This window comes from Rattus norvegicus, chromosome Y (assembly GCF_036323735.1).
Source record: "Rattus norvegicus strain BN/NHsdMcwi chromosome Y, GRCr8, whole genome shotgun sequence".
NCBI lineage: Eukaryota > Metazoa > Chordata > Mammalia > Rodentia > Muridae > Rattus > Rattus norvegicus.
In genome coordinates this window covers 1,595,221-1,613,820 of record NC_086040.1, presented here as the reverse complement: position 1 = coordinate 1,613,820, position 18,600 = coordinate 1,595,221, and the positions used below count along the sequence as shown (strand labels likewise).

The 18,600-nt window shown below is 39.5% G+C and overlaps 1 long non-coding RNA gene across 1 annotated transcript in view; it reads right to left on the bottom strand.

Moving 5' to 3' along the window:
* LOC103694561 (uncharacterized) overlaps positions 1-17,407 on the bottom strand; it is a 365,469-nt gene extending 348,062 nt beyond the window's left edge. Inside the window, exons 1-2 of the long non-coding RNA XR_597834.4 lie at positions 17,189-17,407; positions 16,075-16,131 (exon numbers count right to left, since the gene is read on the bottom strand). This is a non-coding gene — a long non-coding RNA (uncharacterized LOC103694561). The remainder of the gene's footprint in view (positions 1-16,074; positions 16,132-17,188) is intronic.
* Positions 17,408-18,600: the final 1,193 nt, after the last annotated feature.

Sequence of the window (18,600 nt, the reverse complement as noted above, 5' to 3'; positions counted from 1 at the left end):
GATGTTTCTGTTTGGTAGACGACTGAGGGTATCATTGAGTGTATATTACTGGATCTGCAGGCTTTTATGGTTCAGTACCTTTAGATACATTGAAAGTGAACAAAGAGGTGCCTGGGATTTGATTTCTACCAGTGAGATGAATCCTATGTTTGTGACATTATTGGTCAACCGTTCCTACATTCTTTGTTCTTATGTTGTTTTATAGTCTATTAAAAATGAAAAGTTTTGGATAACAACTTTCCGGGTGGGTTGTTGACACCATTCATCCAATGTAGATCCTACCTGGTTACTTTACCTGGACATTTCAGTTTCCATATTTCCATTGTTGTGTATTTCATCAAAGGTCACCTTCATTAAGTCCAGGGAGTCTCCACCTTTCCATGATTTGCTTTCTAAAAAATAAATAAATAGATAAATAAATAAATAAAATGATTCTTTAGGGCAAGAACAAATGTACAGTTTTTTTCTGTCTACTCTGAAATGACCAGCTAAACTGAGCGTGCTCATGTCTCAACCTAGAGGACACTTTTGTAGATATAATTTTGCCAGTGTAGAATAGGCATATCTACCCCCTCCCTGCCAAAACAAACTACCAAACAAACAAACACAAACAAAAAATAAAATAAAAAATAAAAAACAAGTAACCCCCAGGTCAAACTGCTAACTCTATTTCTCTGACAATACCCTAAGAGCATAAGGACCTGCCCTGTGCCAGGTACTGACTCTTCCCTAAGCAATATATTCTGAACAGGCTGCTATTGGCCACCAATTGACCTCAAAAACAAGGATTATTAAAACCTACTGCACTATCAACTCTTAGTTCATGATTACCCTCATAAGCACAGCTGCCTCGGGAATAAACATATAGGGTTTTTCTAAATGCTAACCCGGAAACCTCTATGGCTAAGCAGATGGCTAAACAATAGTCCAAAAACATGACAACCAAGAGTAAGGGCAGCATAACACATTCAGAGCAATATTGTCACAATTGAGAGTGCACAAAATGTTCTAGTTCAAGAGATAAAGAAGAAAATTCCCTTAAATGCAACTTTCAGAAGACAATACATGGCTTTAAACAGGAAATGAATATATTGCTCAACCAAAAATAATGGGTAAATTCAGTCAAACAGGAAGAAAACTTTAACATTTCTTTTTTTTTTATTAACTTGAGTATTTCTTATATACATTTCGAGTGTTTTCCCTTTCCCGGTTTCCGGGCAAACATCCCCCTTCCCCCTCCCCTTCCTTATGGGTGTTCCCTGAAATTCTGTCTTCCATCTCTTGTATTCTGTTGGTGAAGCTTGTATCTACAGCTCTTTGTCTCTTCTTTTGGTTTTCTATATCCAGGATTGTTTCCATGTTTTCTTTCTTGATTGCTTCTATTTCCATTTTTAATTCCTTCAACTGTTTGATTGTGTTTTCCTGGAATTCTTTCAGGGATTTTTGTGTCTCCTCAATATGGGCTTCTACTTGTTTATTTATGTTTTCCTGGAATTCTTTCAGGGATTTTTGAGATTCCTCTCTGTAGGCTTCTACTTGTTTATTAATGTTTTCCTGTTTTTCTCTAAGGGAGCCCTTCACGTCTTTCTTGAAGTCCTCCAGCATCATGATCAAATATGATTTTGAAACTAGATCTTTCTTTTCTGGTGTGTTTGGATATTCCATGTTTGTTTTGGTGGGAGAATTGGGCTCCGATGATGCCATGTAGTCTTGGTTTCTGTTGCTTGGGTTCCTGCACTTGCCTCTTGCCATCAGATTATCTCTAGAGTTACTTTGTTCTGCTATTTCTGACAGTGGCTAGACTGTCCTATAAGCCTGTGTGTCAGGAGTGCTGTAGACCTGTTTTCCTCTCTTTCAGTCAGTTATGGGGACAGAGTGTTCTGCTTTCTGGCGTGTAGTTTTTCCTCTCTACAGGTCTTCAGCTGTTCCTGTGGGCCTGTGTCTTGAGTTCACCAGACAGGTCACTTGCAGCAGAAAAGTTGGTCTTACCTGTGGTCCCGAGGCTCAAGTTCGCTCGTGGGGTGCTGCCCACGGGCTCTCTGCAGCGTCAGCAACCAGGAAGACCTGTGCCGCCCCTTCCGGGAGCTTCAGTGCACCAGGGTTCCAGATGGCCTTTGGTGATTTCCTCTGGCGTCCGAGATGTGTGTGCAGGGAGCAGTCTCTTCTGGTTTCCCAGGCTTGTCTGCCTCTCTGAAGGTTTAGCTCTCCCTCCCACGGGATTTGGGTGCAGAGAACTGTTTATCCGGTCTGTTTCCTTCAGGGTCCGGAGGTGTCTCTGGCAGGGGTCCTGCCGCTCCTGGGCCCTCCCCCACGGGAGCCCAGAGGCCTTATACAGTTTCCTCTTGGGCCAGGGATGTGGGCAGGGGTGAGCAGTGTTGGTGGTCTCTTCCGCTCTGCAGCCTCAGGAGTGCCCACCTGACCAGGCGGTTGGGTCTCTCTCTCACCGGGTCTGGGAGCAGAGAGCTGCTGCGGGCCGGGATCCGCGAGTGTGGGACTTCCGGTAAACACAGAACGTGCCCGGTCCTAGAGAAATTCTGCTTCCGTGTGTCCCAAGCTCACCAGGCAGCTTTCTTGCAGCAGAAAATTTGGTCTTACCTGTGGTCCCGAGTCTCAGGTTCGCTCGTGGGGTGCTGCCCAGGGGCTCTCTGCAGCGGCAGCAACCAGGAAGACCTGTGCCGCCCCTTCCGGGAGCTTCAGTGCACCAGGGTTCCAGATGGTCTTTGGCTTTTTCCTCTGGCGTCCGAGATGTGTGTGCAGGGAGCAGTCTCTTCTGGTTTCCCAGGCTTGTCCGCCTCTCTGAAGGTTTAGCTCTCCCTCCCACGGGATTTGGGTGCAGAGAACTGTTTATCCGGTCTGTTTCCTTCAGGGTCCGGCGGTGTCTCTGGCAGGGGTCCTGCCGCTCTTGGGCCCTCCCCCACGGGAGCCCAGAGGCCTTATACAGTTTCCTCTTGGCCAGGGATGTGGGCAGGGGTGAGCAGTGTTGGTGGTCTCTTCCGCTCTGCAGCCTCAGGAGTGCCCACCTGACCAGGCGGTTGGGTCTCTCTCTCACTGGGTCTGGGAGCAGAGAGCTGCTGCGGGCCGGGATCCGTGGGTGTGGGACTTCCCTACTTGGTTGATCTTAGCATGAGTTTTATTATTTCCTTCCTTCTTCTCTTCTTAGTTGTATTTGCTTCTTTTTGCTCTAGATCTTTCAGGTGTGTTGTCAACCTGCTTATATATTCTCTTTCACTTTTCTTTGTTGAGGCCGTGAGAGTTATGAATTTTCCTCTTAGCACTGTATTCATTGAATTCTTTAAGTTTGAGTAATTTGTTATTTATTTTCATTAAATTCTAAAAATATTTACTTTATTTCTTACTTGGGCATATTATCATTAAATAGGTCATTGTTCAATTAAGATGTTTACATCAGCTTCCTGTTTTTTTTATTTGAAAACATTATCAATAACTAATATTTGTTAGTCTTTAGCTATCTGATAGAATGCATGGTATTTCTTTCCAGTTTTTTCTGTTGAGACCTACTGTGTGACCGATTATATGGTCAGTTTTGGAGAAGTTACCATTTGGTGCTCACAAGCAAGGTATAATCTTTTAGGATGAAATATTCAATAAAGATCTGTTAAATCTATTTGATTGATAACTTCTGTTGGTTTTTTTATGTCTCTGTTCAGTTTGTTTCCAAGATCTGCCCATTGATTTCATAGTGTTGAAATCTCACACTATTATTGTGAGAGTTGTAATGTGTGCTTTGAGCTTTAGTAAGGTTTCTTTATGAATGTAGGTGCCCTTGCATTTGGTGCATAGATAATAAGGTTGAGAGTTCATATTGCTAGATTTTTCCTTTGATAAATATAGTGCCCTTCCTTATTCTTTCTGATAGCTTTTGTTTGAAAATCTATGCTATTCAGTATCAGAATGGCTTTAGAGCTTGTTTCTTGTAACCATTTGCTTAGAAAATTGTTTTCCAGGTTTTTACTATAAGGTACTTGTGGTTTTGTCACTGAAGTGTGTTTCCTTTATGTAGCAAAATGCTGGTCCCCATGATGTATCCAGTGTGTTATTTAATGTTTGTTTTCATTATGTAATTGAGTCCCCAGTGTTAGGGATATTAAAGATTGTTTTATCCTTTTATTTTTTATTTTTTGTTAGAAATGGAGTTAAGTTTGTGTGGTTCTCTTATTTTCTGTTTGTTGTAGGGTGATTGCATTCTTGTTTTTTCTAGGGCGTAGTTTCCCTCCCTGTGTTGGAGTTTTCCATCTATTACTCTTTATAGCGGTGAGAAAGCTCCTGAGTAAATTTTGTTCTGCTATGTAATATATTCATTTCTCTATCTATGCTAATTGAGAGTTTTGGATATAATAGTTTTTACTAGTAGTTGGGTTCTCCTAGGGTCTGTATGACATCTGTCCAGATCTTCTGGCTTTCCTAGTCTCTGGTGAGAAGACTGGGGTATTTCTGATAGGTCTGTTTTTATACTTAATACTTGACATTTTTCCTTACGGTTTTTAATATACTTCCTTTATTTTGTGGATTTGGTGTTTTGACCATTATGTGACAGGGGAAAACTCTTTTTGTGTGTGTGGTCCAAAGTATTTGGAGTTCTGTAGGCTTCTTGTATGTTTTTCGATATACTTTTTTTTCTTTTGGTGTGGAAAGTTTTCTTCTATAATTTTGTTGAATATATTTACTGGCCATTTAAGTTTGGGGTCTTCACACTTTTTTATGCCTATTATGCTTAGGTTTGATCTTCTCATTGTGTCCTGGATTTTCTTGATTTTATCGGATAGGTGATCTTTGAATTTTAGATTTTCTTTGACAGTTGTGTTAATGTTTTCTACGATATGTTCTGTACCTGAGCTTCTCTCTTCTCTCTCTTGTATTCTGATGCTGATTATTACATATATGTCTCCTTGTCTCTTTCTCATATTTTCTATCTCCAAGGCTGTCTTCTTTTATAGTTTCTTTATTGTTTCTATTTCCATTTTTAGATACTGGATGGTTTTGTTCAATTCCCATACATGTTTCTTTCTGTTTTCCTGAGAGACTTTAAAGATTTTTGTCGTTGTTGTTGTTGTTGTTCTTGTTTGTTTGTTTGCTCTTCAATGGCTTCTACTTGTTTAATTGTGTTTTCCTGTATTTTGTTAATGGAGTTACTTACGTTCTTCTTAAAGTCCTCTAGCAACACCATGATATGTGTTTTTGAATCCTTGTCTTGCTTTTATGGTTTGTTTGGACATCCAGTATCTGTTTTGGTGAGAAAACTGCACTCTGTTGATGCCTAATATTCTTAGTTCCTATTGCTTATATTCCTTCTTTTGCCTCGCTCCATTACGTTGTCTCCAGTGTTAGCCTGTGCTGCTACTCTTACAGTGGCTTGATATTCTTATAAGCCTATGTTTCAGCACTCCTGTAAACCTGGTTTTTATCCTGGGTATCTGGATACACAGGGCCATGGGAGTGGGTAAGCGCCACGCACAGACAGAAACCGGAAGTACACTGTACCAGACTACTCCTGGATTTGTGTGTTCCAGGCAGGTTTCTTGGAATAGAAGAGTTGGTCTTATTATGCTCTTGAGTGTGTCAGTTGTTCTTGTGCCTCCCTTTCAGCTCTGGGTAGGGGCAGAGACCTGAAGGATCCTCTCATTGACTGCTCCTAAGTTCCTGTGTCCAGGACTTTTGGACTGAAACATGGGCAGAAGTAGTGGTCTCCCCTGAACTCTCAGGATTATCCACACTTCTAGTGTTCAGCCCTATTCCCCATTGGGTTTAGGTAGAGAGAGGTGTCAGACGAAGTCAGTTCAAGGCAGAGGCAGAAACCAGCAATACTGCTTTTTTTCTGTAGACATTTTTGAGTTTTGATTATCATGTGTAGTGAGTATTTTCTTTTGATCAAGTAAAATTTGTGATGTACTAGCTTCTTTGTTTTATATGCATATCTTTATGCTATAAAATATTTTTTTGTGATTTTATTGGTATCAAATGAACAATGTTTTCTGTGACTTGGTGCTGGAACTATTTACTTTCTCCATTTCTAATATTCTTATTTTACATCTTTTCATGTTTTCCCAGGTTTCATGTATGTTTTCTGTCAGGAACTTTTTATATGTAACAATTTTGTGGACTTATGTTTTATTTTCTTGTATTCTGGTGGGGATGATTTCATCTGTGGTTTAGATTATCTTCCTTATGTTTTCCATCTTCAGTAAATCCTGTTTGTATTTTCTTTATTATGTTTATTTCCACTATCAGGTTTTGCACAGTTTTGTTTATTTCCTTTACCTGCTTAATTATATTTCAGTATGTCTTTAAGGAATTCATTTGTTTCCTCTTTGTAGACCTCCCTCAGTTTGATTGTATTTCATTGCATATTTTAAGGGGTTTATTCATTTTCTTTTTAAAGGTCTCTATCTTTTTTATAAGATTGGATTTAAGGTCAATTTTTGTTTTTATTATGTTTCAGTTTTGTTAGGACATGTAAAGCTTGCTGTAGTGGGATAGTGGTACATTTGTCAGATCATGTTGCAATGGCTCTTGATTATGTTCTGTAAAGAGCCTTTAACTATCTAGATATTTTTGGTCCCTGGCTGTTCTTGTTGTGTTCATTATTGTGAGAGTTGTGAACCTTAATGCTACTGGTATGTTAAAACTCTGATAGATATTTTTGAGTTATGTGGTTCTGTACCTTCAATTATTGATCCTCAGGTCCAGTGAAAGTGAACATAGATGTCACAGAAGATTGGAGGTCTCTGTTGGATGGCAGGATGCTCAGATCAGTTTTTCTTGGCACACAGGCTAATAGAGAAAGTGAAAATAGATGAGGAAAATGGAAGGGTACCTACATGTTTCAGGAACTTGATGGAAATTTAGGAGAGGCAGCATGAGAATAGAATTCCCCCTCTTGAAAATATTTTTTAAAATTTTTTATTATATATTTCTTTACTTACATTTCAAAGGTTATTTCTCTTCCCACTTCCCTGTCCATAAGCCCCCATTTCCTCCTTTCCCCCTCCCCCATACGGGTATTCCCTCTATACATCCTCCTTATTTCCCTCCTCCATATTCCCCAGTACTGGAGGTCAATTGGCAAGACCAAGGGTTTTCCCTTCCAGTGGTGTCCCAACAAAGCTATTATCTGCTACATATGCAGTTGGAACCCTGGGTCAGTCCATGTATAGTCTTTAAGTAGTGGTTTAGACCCTGGAAGCTGTGGTTGGTTGGCATTGTTGTTGTTGTTGTTTTTTTTTTTTTATTAAATTGAGTATTTCTTAAATACATTTAGAGTGTTATTCCCTTTCCCGGTTTCCGGGCAAACATCCCCCTACCCCCTCTCCTTCCTTATGGGTGTCCCCCTCCCAACCCTCCCCCCATTGCCGCCCTCCCCCCATAGACTAGTTCACTGGGGGTTCAGTCTTAGCAGGACCCAGGGCTTCCCCTTCCACTGGTGCTCTTACTAGGATATTCATTGCTACCTATGGGGTCAGAGTCCAGGGTCAGTCCATGTATAGTCTTTAGGTAGTGGCTTAGTCCCTGGAAGCTCTGGTTGCTTGGCATTGTTGTACTTTTGGGGTCTCGAGCCCCTTCAAGCTCTTCCAGTTCTTTCTCTGATTCCTTCAATAGGGGACCTATTCTCAGTTCAGTGGTTTGCTGCTGGCATTCGCCTCTGTATTTGCTGTATTCTGGCTGTGTCTCTCAGGAGAGATCTACATCCGGCTCCTGTCGGTCTGCACTTCTTTGCTTCATCCATCTTGTCTAATTGGGTGGCTGTATATGTATGGGCCACATGTGGGGCAGGCTCTGAATGGGTGTTCCTTCAGTCTCTGTTTTAATCTTTGCCTCTACCTTCCCTGCCAAGGGTATTCTTTTTCCTCATTTAAAGAAGGAGTGAAGCATTCACATTTTGATCATCCGTTTTGAGTTTCGTTTGTTCTAGGGATCTAGGGTAATTCAAGCATTTGGGCTAATAGCCACTTATCAATGAGTGCATACCATGTATGTCTTTCTGTGATTGGGTTAGCTCACTCAGGATGATATTTTCCAGTTCCAACCATTTGCCTACGAATTTCATAAACTCGTTGTTTTTGATAGCTGAGTAATATTCCATTGTGTAGATGTACCACATTTTCTGTATCCATTCCTCTGTTGAAGGGCATATGGGTTCTTTCCAGTTTCTGGCTATAATAAATAAGGCTGCGATGAACATAGTGGAGCACGTGTCTCTTTTATATGTTGAGGCATCTTTTGGGTACATGCCCAAGAGAGGTATAGCTGTATCCTCAGGCAGTTCAATGTCCAATTTTCTGAGGAACCTCCAGACTGATTTCCAGAATGGTTTTACCAGTCTGCAATCCCACCAACAATGGAGGAGTGTTCCTCTTTCTCCACATCCTCGCCAGCATCTGCTGTCACCTGAGTTTTTGATCTTAGCCATTCTCACTAGTGTGGGGTGAAATCTCAGGGTTGTTTTGATTTGCATTTCCCTTATGACTAAAGATGTTGAACATTTCTTTAGGTGTTTCTCGGCCATTCGGCATTCCTCAGCTGTGAATTCTTTGTTTAGCTCTGAACCCCATTTTTAATAGGGTTATTTGTTTCCCTGCGGTCTAACTTCTTGAGTTCTTTGTATATTTTGGATATAAGGCCTCTATCTGTTGTAGGATTGGTAAAGATCTTTTCCCAGTCTGTTGGTTGCCGTTTTGTCCTAACCACAGTGTCCTTTGCCTTACAGAAGCTTTGCAGTTTTATGAGATCCCATTTGTCGATTCTTGATCTTAGAGCATAAGCCATTGGTGTTTTGTTCAGGAAATTTTTTCCAGTGCCCATGTGTTCCAGATGCTTCCCTAGTTTTTCTTCTATTAGTTTGAGTGTCTGGTTTGATGTGGAGGTCCTTGATCCACTTGGACTTAAGCTTTGTACAGGGTGATAAGCATGGATCGATCTGCATTCTTCTACATGTTGCCCTCCAGTTGAACCAGCACCATTTGCTGAAAATGCTATCTTTTTTCCATTGGATGGTTTTGGCTCCTTTGTCAAAAATCAAGTGACCATAGGTGTGTGGGTTCATTTCTGGGTCTTCAATTCTATTCCATTGGTCTATCTGTCTGTCTCTGTACCAATACCATGCAGTTTTTATCACTATTGCTCTGTAATACTGCTTGAGTTCAGGGATAGTGATTCCCCCTGAAGTCCTTTTATTGTTGAGGATAGCTTTAGCTATCCTGGGTTTTTTGTTATTCCAGATGAATTTGCAAATTGTTCTGTCTAACTCTTTGAAGAATTGGATTTGTATTTTGATGGGGATTGCATTGAATCTGTAGATTGCTTTTGGTAAAATGGCCATTTTTACTATATTAATCCTGCCAATCCATGAGCATGGGAGATCTTTCCACCTTCTGAGGTCTTCTTCAATTTCCTTCCTCAGTGTCTTGAAGTTCTTATTGTACAGATCTTTTACTTGCTTGGTTAAAGTCACACCGAGGTACTTTATATTATTTGGGTCTATTATGAAGGGTGTCGTTTCCCTAATTTCTTTCTCGGCTTGTTTCTCTTTTGTATAGAGGAAGGCAACTGATTTATTTGAGTTAATTTTATACCCAGCCACTTTGCTGAAGTTGTTTATCAGCTTTAGTAGTTCTCTAGTGGAACTTTTGGGATCACTTAAATATACTATCATGTCATCTGCAAATAGTGATATTTTGACCTCTTCTTTTCCGATCTGTATCCATTTGATCTCCTTTTGTTGTCTGATTGCTCTGGCTAGAACTTCAAGAACTATATTGAATAAGTAGGGAGAGAGTGGGCAGCCTTGTCTAGTCCCTGATTTTAGTGGGATTGCTTCAAGTTTCTCTCCATTTAGTTTAATGTTAGCAACTGGTTTGCTGTATATGGCTTTTACTATGTTTAGGTATGGGCCTTGAATTCCTATTCTTTCCAGGACTTTTATCATGAAGGGGTGTTGAATTTTGTCAAATGCTTTCTCAGCATCTAATGAAATGATCATGTGGTTCTGTTCTTTCAGTTTGTTTATATAGTGGATCACGTTGATGGTTTTCCGTATATTAAACCATCCCTGCATGCCTGGGATGAAGCCTACTTGATCATGGTGGATGATTGTTTTGATGTGCTCTTGAATTCGGTTTGCCAGAATTTTATTGAGTATTTTTGCGTCGATATTCATAAGGGAAATTGGTCTGAAGTTCTCTTTCTTTGTTGTGTCTTTGTGTGGTTTAGGTATAAGAGTAATTGTGGCTTCGTAGAAGGAATTCGGTAGGGCTCCATCTGTTTCAATTTTGTGGAATAGTTTGGATAATATTGGTATGAGGTATTCTATGAAGGTTTGATAGAATTCTGCACTAAACCCGTCTTGACCTGGGCTCTTTTTGGTTGGGAGACCTTTAATGACTGCTTCTATTTCCTTAGGAGTTATGGGGTTGTTTAACTGGTTTATCTGTTCCTGATTTAACTTCGGTACCTGGTATCTGTGTAGGAAATTGTCCATTTCCTGAAGATTTTCAAGTTTTGTTGAATATAGGTTTTTATAGTAAGATCTGATGATTTTTTGAATTTCCTCTGAATCTGTAGTTATGTCTCCCTTTTGATTTCTGATTTTGTTAATTTGGACGCACTCTCTGTGTCCTCTCGTTAGTCTGGCTAAGGGTTTATCTATCTTGTTGATTTTCTCAAAGAACCAACTTTTGGTTCTGTTGATTCTTTCTATGGTCCTTTTTGTTTCTACTTGGTTGATTTCAGCTCTGAGTTTGATTATTTCCTGCCTTCTACTCCTCCTGGGTGTATTTGCTTCTTTTTGCTCTAGAGCTTTTAGGTGTGCTGTCAAGCTGCTGACATATGCTCTTTCCTGTTTCTTTCTGCAGGCACTCAGCGCTATGAGTTTTCCTCTTAGCACAGCTTTCATTGTGTCCCATAAGTTTGGGTGTGTTGTACCTTCATTTTCATTAAATTCTAAAAAGTTTTTAATTTCTTTCTTTATTTCTTCCTTGACCAGGTTATCATTGAGTAGAGCATTGTTCAATTTCCACGTATATGTGGGCATTCTTCCCTTATTGTTATTGAAGACCAGTTTTAGGCCGTGGTGGTCTGATAGCACGCATGGGATTATTTCTATCTTTCTGTACCTGTTGAGGCCCGTTTTTTGACCAACTATATGGTCAATTTTGGAGAAAGTACCATGAGGAGCTGAGAAGACGGTATATCCTTTTGCTTTAGGGTAGAATATACTATAAATATCTGTTAAGTCCATTTGGCTCATGACTTCTCTTAGTCTGTCTACGTCTCTGTTTAATTTCTGTTTCCATGATCTGTTCATTGATGAAAGTGGGGTGTTGAAATCTCCCACTATTATTGTGTGAGGTGCAATATATGTTTTGAGCCTTAGTCAGGTTTCTTTTACGTATGTAGGTGCCCTTGTATTTGGGGCATAGATATTTAGGATTGAGTTCATCTTGGTGGATATTTCCTTTGATGAATACGAAGTGTCCTTCCTTATCTTTTTTGATGACTTTTAATTGAAAATTGATTTCATTTGATATTAGAATGGCTACTCCAGCTTGCTTCTTCTGACCATTTGCTTGGAAAGTTGTTTTCCAGCCTTTCACTCTGAGGTAGTGTCTGTCTTTGTGTCTGAGGTGTGTTTCCTGTAGGCAGCAGAATGCAGGGTCCTCATTGCGTATCCAGTTTGTTAATCTATGTCTTTTTATTGGGGAGTTGAGGCCATTGATGTTGAGAGATATTAAGGAATAGTGATTATTGCTTCCCATTTTATTCATATTTCGATGTGAGGTTATGTTTGTGTGCTTTTCTTCTCTTTGTTTTGTTGCCAAGACGATTAGTTTCTTGCTTCTTCTAGGGTATAGCTTGCCTCCTTATGTTGGGCTTTACCCTTTATTATCCTTTGTAGTGCTGGATTTGTAGAAAGATATTGTGTAAATTTGGTTTTGTCATGGAATATCTTGGTTTCTCCATCTATGTTAATTGAGAGTTTTGCAGGATACAGTAACCTGGGCTGGCACTTGTGGTCTCTTAGGGTCTGTATGACATCAGTCCAGGATCTTCTGGCCTTCATAGTTTCTGGCGAAAATTCTGGTGTGATTCTGATAGGTCTGCCTTTATATGTTACTTGACCTTTTTCCCTTACTGCTTTTAATATTCTTTCTTAATTTTGTGCGTTTGGTGTTTTGACTATTATGTGACGGGAGGTGTTTCTTTTCTGGTCCAATCTATTTGGAGTTCTGTAGGCTTCTTGTATGCTTATGGGTATCTCTTTTTTTAGGTTAGGGAAGTTTTCTTCTATGATTTTGTTGAAGATATTTACTTGTCCTTTGAGCTGGGAGTCTTCACTCTCTTCTATACCTATTATCCTTAGGTTTGATCTTCTCATTGAGTCCTGAATTTCCTGTATGTTTTGGACCAGTAGCTTTATCTGCTTTACATTATCTTTGACAGTTGAGTCAATGATTTCTAGGGAATCTTCTGCTCCCGAGATTCTCTCTTCCATCTCTTGTATTCTGTTGGTGAAGCTTCTATCTACAGCTCCTTGTCTCTTCTTTTGATTTTCTATATCCAGGGTTGTTTCAATGTGTTCTTTCTTGATTGCTTCTATTTCCATTTTTAATTCCTTCAACTGTTTGATTGTGTTTTCCTGGAATTCTGTCAGGGATTTTTGTGTCTCCTCTCTATGGGTTTCTACTTGTTTATTTATGTTTTCCTGGAATTCTTTCAGGCATTTTTGCGATTCCTCTCTATAGGCTTCTACTTGTTCTCTAAGGGAGTTCTTCACGTCTTTCTTGAAGTCCTCCAGCTTCATGATCAAATATGATGTTGAAACTAGATCTTGCTTTTCTGGTGTGTTTGGATATTCCATGTTTATTTTGGTGGGAGAATTGGGCTCCGATGATGCCATGTAGTCTTCGTTTCTGTTGCTTGGGTTCCTGTGTTTTCCTCTCACCATCAGATTATGTCTAGTGTTACTTTGTTCTGCTATTTCTGACAGTGGCTAGACTGTCCTATAAGCCTGTGTGTCAGTAGTGCTGTAGACCTGTTTTCCTGTTTTCTTTCAGCCAGTTATAGGGACAGAGTGTTCTGCTTTCGGGCATGTAGTTTTTCCTCTCTACAGGTCTTCAGCTGTTCCTGTGGGCCTGTGTCTTGAGTTCACCAGGCAGGTCACTTGCAGGGCAAAAGTTGGTCCTACCTGAGGTTCCGAGGCTCAAGTTTGCTCATGGGGTACTGCCTAAGTCCTCTCCGCGGCGGCAGCAACCGAGAAGATCTGCGCCACTCTTTCTGGGAGCCTCCGTGCACCAGGGTTCCAGATGGCGTTTGGTGTTTTCCTCTGGCGTCTGGATGTGTGCAGAGTGCAGTCTCTTCTGGTTTCCCAGGCGTGTCTGCCTCTCTGTAGGTTTAGCTCTCCCTCCCACGGTATTTGGGTGCAGAGAACTGTTTATCCAGTCTGTTTCCTTCAGGTTACAGCGGTGTCTCAGACGCAGTGGTCCTTCCGCTCCTGGGCTCTCCCCTACGGGAACCCAGAGGCCTTATACAGTTCCTCTTGGGCCAGGGATGTGGGCAGGGGTGGGCAGTGTTGGTGGTCTCCTCTGCTCTGCAGCCTCAGGAGTGCCCACCTGACCAGGAGGTGTGGTCTCTCTCTCATGGGGTTTGGGAGCAGAGAGCTGCTCAGGATCTTACCTTTTAAACACTACAGTTCTGGATTCCTTCCACAGACAGAAGATCCCCTCTTGGCGCCTTGGCGATGGCGTGGTTTCCCCAGATTTCAGCACCAAATGTCCCACGCAACCTCTCGCCAGCAAGAATACGTGGGAACCCATGGATCTTTCTGTAGCCAAATGCTTATATTCATTAATAATAGAGAGGGCCGCCACGGGCGCCAGCATAGCGGGGCTTATATACACCCTAGCGTGGCGCATCCACACCTGATTGGTTGCTTACCCATGATCTCAGTAGGCATGCCCCGGAATGGGCAAAGACCTGGCATGAAGGCACTCTTGCACATGCACACACAGTTAACTTCCTGAAAGGAAGTCGGCTGGCGCGGCGGAGGCCAGCACCATCTTGTAATGGCGAAAGCTATCCTGGCCTTCCACATGGGGCGCAGTGGAAGCCAGCGCCATCTTGTGGTGGCGAATGTTATTGCGGCCCTCTACAACCATGCTAATGATTCTGCTAATTTCTGCTGCCAATATGAAAAGTATCCTGGTCTCCTTGGACAACAACTGTATCAGCTTCTGGGGATGCAGGACCCTTGGAAGAAGACAGGAAACACCCACAACTGTGTTCTCAGTCCAGGCTTACTATTTTCACTTTGCTTTCCACCTTTTGGAGTTTTATGGACAGGCATTGACATTATAGTAGTTTTTTCTTTTCCAAGAACTGTGCCCAGATTTTCTCTGTAACAGTTATGGCCTCTATTCAGCTACTATCTTGACTGTAAATTTAGCCTCATTGAATTCTTTTGTTTTTGGACAAATTGCACATTTCAAAATGCCTTTGTTTCTAAACTTTATTGTTTTCTTTTACTGTGTCCCTTCCACAGGTTGTAAACAGGTCTGCTGCAACCAAATGCTCTTCTGCCTTAGAATGGTCTCCACAAAATAAGTTAGTGGATAACCTTTAAACTTTAAACTCTGGGCATTTAGACATGAATCTAGATTCTTCTCTACAATCTGTAGAAATTATGTCTTATTTTTCCAATCCCATGCTCCCAGAAATAAGACTCAGACTCAAAACAAGTTTAAAAATAACTTGTTCATTTAGGAAGGCTCTTCTCTGAATAGCACACCACTAAAACAACCCATTAATTATAATCTACATTCTGTCTCATGACTGGTTACCTGTTATGTGTCATGTGTCCACTACCTCGTATCTTATGTGAAGCCAAATTCCACCCCCCACAAAAAACAAACAATTTTAAAAGAATAAACTATAGATACAGTAATGTAGAAGAGGCTGGAGGAAATGATGTACAGAAAAGGCTCTAATGGAGATATAGCTCAAGAGAAGGCTCCTACTCTTGATACTCTAACTGATGCTATACTGTTGTTAAAGACAGGAGGCTACTTTTGCTACCCCCTGGCAGACTAACAAGTGATTGACGGTGACAATTGTAGATAATTTACATTCCACAAACTCAGTGTGGGGACAACTGTGGTTGAATTAATGAAAAATCCATTGAAGCAGAAGAGGAGAGTTACCTCATTGAAGATTATTAGCACTCTCAAATAACTTGAATATAACAATATCTTTCAGACTTTGAGTCATTCGCCAGGCAGCGCTGTACAGTACCTGAAACAACCAATATACACAAAACAGAGGACTGATTGACAACAATGAGATAAGACACAAATTACCCTCGATAGACTTAAAGCCACAGGAATAGGAGAGGAAAAGTGTTGTGAGTGTTAGATGGGGACAACCTCTTGTAGACAGGATGAGGAACTCTCAGATGGTAGATTATGAAAGAGTGATTTGAATATAAAAATATTAAACAATAAGAATGATTTTTAAAAATTTAATAATCATTTACAGAAAGAAAATGCATTTAATAATTTCAACAATTTATTGGCTGGTTACACTGTGTTTATTGTGACATCCATAGTATGTATCTGCTTAGCATTTAAGTGGAATAATGGTTTTCTCACAGATAGAACTTTATTTTCCTTTATTTGAGCCAGTTGTCATTCTATGATGTCCAGATGAACTAGGATTTGCCTGAACATGGCTACTGAATAAGTCACCATAACATGATTGAAATTGTTCACCAGAAGAGTCACAGCATTGTTGCTGTTTTACTGAGAAGGTGTTGTTCTTACAACTATATGAAATGTTAACTTGGGTGGCCATTCACATAGTGTTATCTGTAAAAGAAATGATATTTTCATTTATATATGGAACCCAGACATTTGTGATCATGCTCATAATAACTTCTATTTGATAATGAATATAATTACTTCAGAGATATAGATAGCAATTTGTGAAAGAGAAACATAGACATGTAATATTCAGGGAAGCATAGACTGAATCAAAAAAATAAATGGAGGCCAGTTTGAAATGTCTTACCTAGAGAACTTCAGTGGTATTCTCCAGCAATGTCTGTGATCTTTATGGCAAAGTATCCTTCAGTTGAATTTCAGTTGATACAAGCAAAAGAAAGTATATATACAAAAATTGGATATGAATAAAGTTGAAATTAGAGTCAAATTTCCAAAATCAAAGTGGGAGAAAGTTGAAAATCTGCAATAGGAAAATAAACACAACAAAAGAAAAAAAACAAAATAACAAAAAACAAAGTATAAAACCAAAGCAAAATCAAACAAACAAAAACGAAGAAAACCAAACAAAAAAGAAAAATACCCAAAGAAATAAAAATGGAAAAAATGAAATTTTAAGCATTCCATGACTTATAATGTTATTATTTTTAGTATACTGAAGTTATATATGTGATGAATGTGAATAAAAAGAAAGAGGAAAAGACCTCCAAAATTGCAAATCTAAGAAGGGATTTTTAGAAGAGGGCTAAAATATATTCATAAATAGCCACAATCAATAAATGAAGGCACTTGAAATTGCATAAAAAAGGGGAAATTGACTGTAGAAAGTATACTAACAACATACAAGAATATCAAAAATATGTTTTGTGCACACAAAAATATAAAATAAAATCATTTAGGTTTCCTTATAGAGCCATGATAAGATATTTAGCAAACCCTAAATTATTTATATTCTATCATTGATACTATTTCAAAATCATTTTGTTTGTGACATTAGGTCAATAGCAGAGAACATATAGTTAGGAGAGAAAAAGAAGTAAACATAAACCATTGTACAAAAGAGAGGAAATAGGGGAATTAACCCAATTTTAAGACAATATAATTCTGAGTAACAAGTACTTTAAGTGTTTTTATCAATATAAATGAATCAGAAGTTCTATACAGAGTTTAATACATAATTAGTCATTTAAAATTGTTTTATACTAAACAATTATTGAATACAGTGATTAGAAACTTCTATATCTCAAACAAGAAATAGATCAAGTATAACAGATCTATGGTGCAGGAAGAGAGCAATTCTTTCCTTTAAGTTGTTCGTTCAGTATTTCCATGGTTTTACAAATATATACCCACCCACTATCTGTCCTATGTTAATGTTAGTACAATGCCTATATACAGCTTACCTCTAGTAAAATCTTCAGGAAGACAAAAATGGTTGCAAGCACAATGCTCCCAAGAAATAAAAATTCAAGGTCCATGGCAGTTTTCTGTTACTTATACTAAATTTAAAATCTGGTAACAGCAGTTGTAACAAAGAAGATAGAACAGTCTTTAAAAAGAACCTATTAACTCTTTCTCTGCCTTAAGATTGCCAGCTGAATTGCTTGTTCCAGGCCTTGTATACTGTTGGTGAGGTCATAAAATAGCATTATTTACACTGGAGTGACCTAATAATCACGCTTGAATCAGCTGCCTGAATTAGTCTATTACACAGGAAATCAGATGATCCCTGGATATAACCTTACTCAATATAGAACAGGTTCCATCTAAAAGAGAAAGCGAGTATAAGAGATTAAGAGATACAATCTAGGGTTGGGGATTTGGCTCAGTGGAAGAGCGCTTGCCTAGTAAGCGCAAGGCCCTGGGTTCAGTCCCCAGCTCCGAAAAAAAAAAGAAAGAAAAGAAAAAAAAAGAGATACAATCTAAAAGATGCTAAATGGGCAACAGGTCATAAACAGACTAATCAAAAGTGCAACATAAAAATGTTAAGCATGTTTTGAAATTTAAAGTTGCTTTATTTGATGGAATTCTATTGACTCAATTAAAGATTGGGAAACACACACACACAAACACAAACACATATATACATAGACATACATTTTTCATCTGTACAACGAATACAATATAAAGAGTTCTTTAAAGAAGTAGGGACCATAATAAAATTATTGATCAAGTGGATGTGTGTATGTGAGTGTGTGTGTGTGTGTGTGTGTGTGTGTGTGTGTGTGTGTGTGTCTGATTTTTTTCCATCTTTATAAACTTGGGTATTTCTTATTTACATTTTGACTTTTAACCCCTTTCCCAGTTTCCGGGCCGTAATCCTCCTAACTCCTATATCTCCCCTTCTATATGGGTGTTCCCCTCCTGATCTTCCCCCTATTAACCTCCTGTGCCAAAAAATCACGTTCACTGGGGGTTCAGTCTTGGCAGGACCAAGGGCTTCCCCTTCCACTGGTGCTCTTACTAGGCAATACATTGCAACCTATGAGGTTGGAGCCCAAGGGCAGTACAAGTATAATCTTTGGGTAGTGGTATAGTCCCTGGAAGCTCTGGTTGGTTGGCATTGTTGATCTTATGGGGTCTCAAGCCCCTTCAAGCTCTTTCAGTTCTTTCTCTGATTCCTTCAACAGGGTCCTGTTCTCAGTTCAGTGGTTTGCTGATGGCATTAGGCTATGTATTTTAAATAAAAGCAGCAAATTTCCCAGCTAAATCATTATTGGGCATATATCTGAAATATCATTAAGTAAGGAAGTCATAGAGATATTTATACATTCATATGTATTCCTGGAGTGTACAGAACAACCTAGCTCTTTAG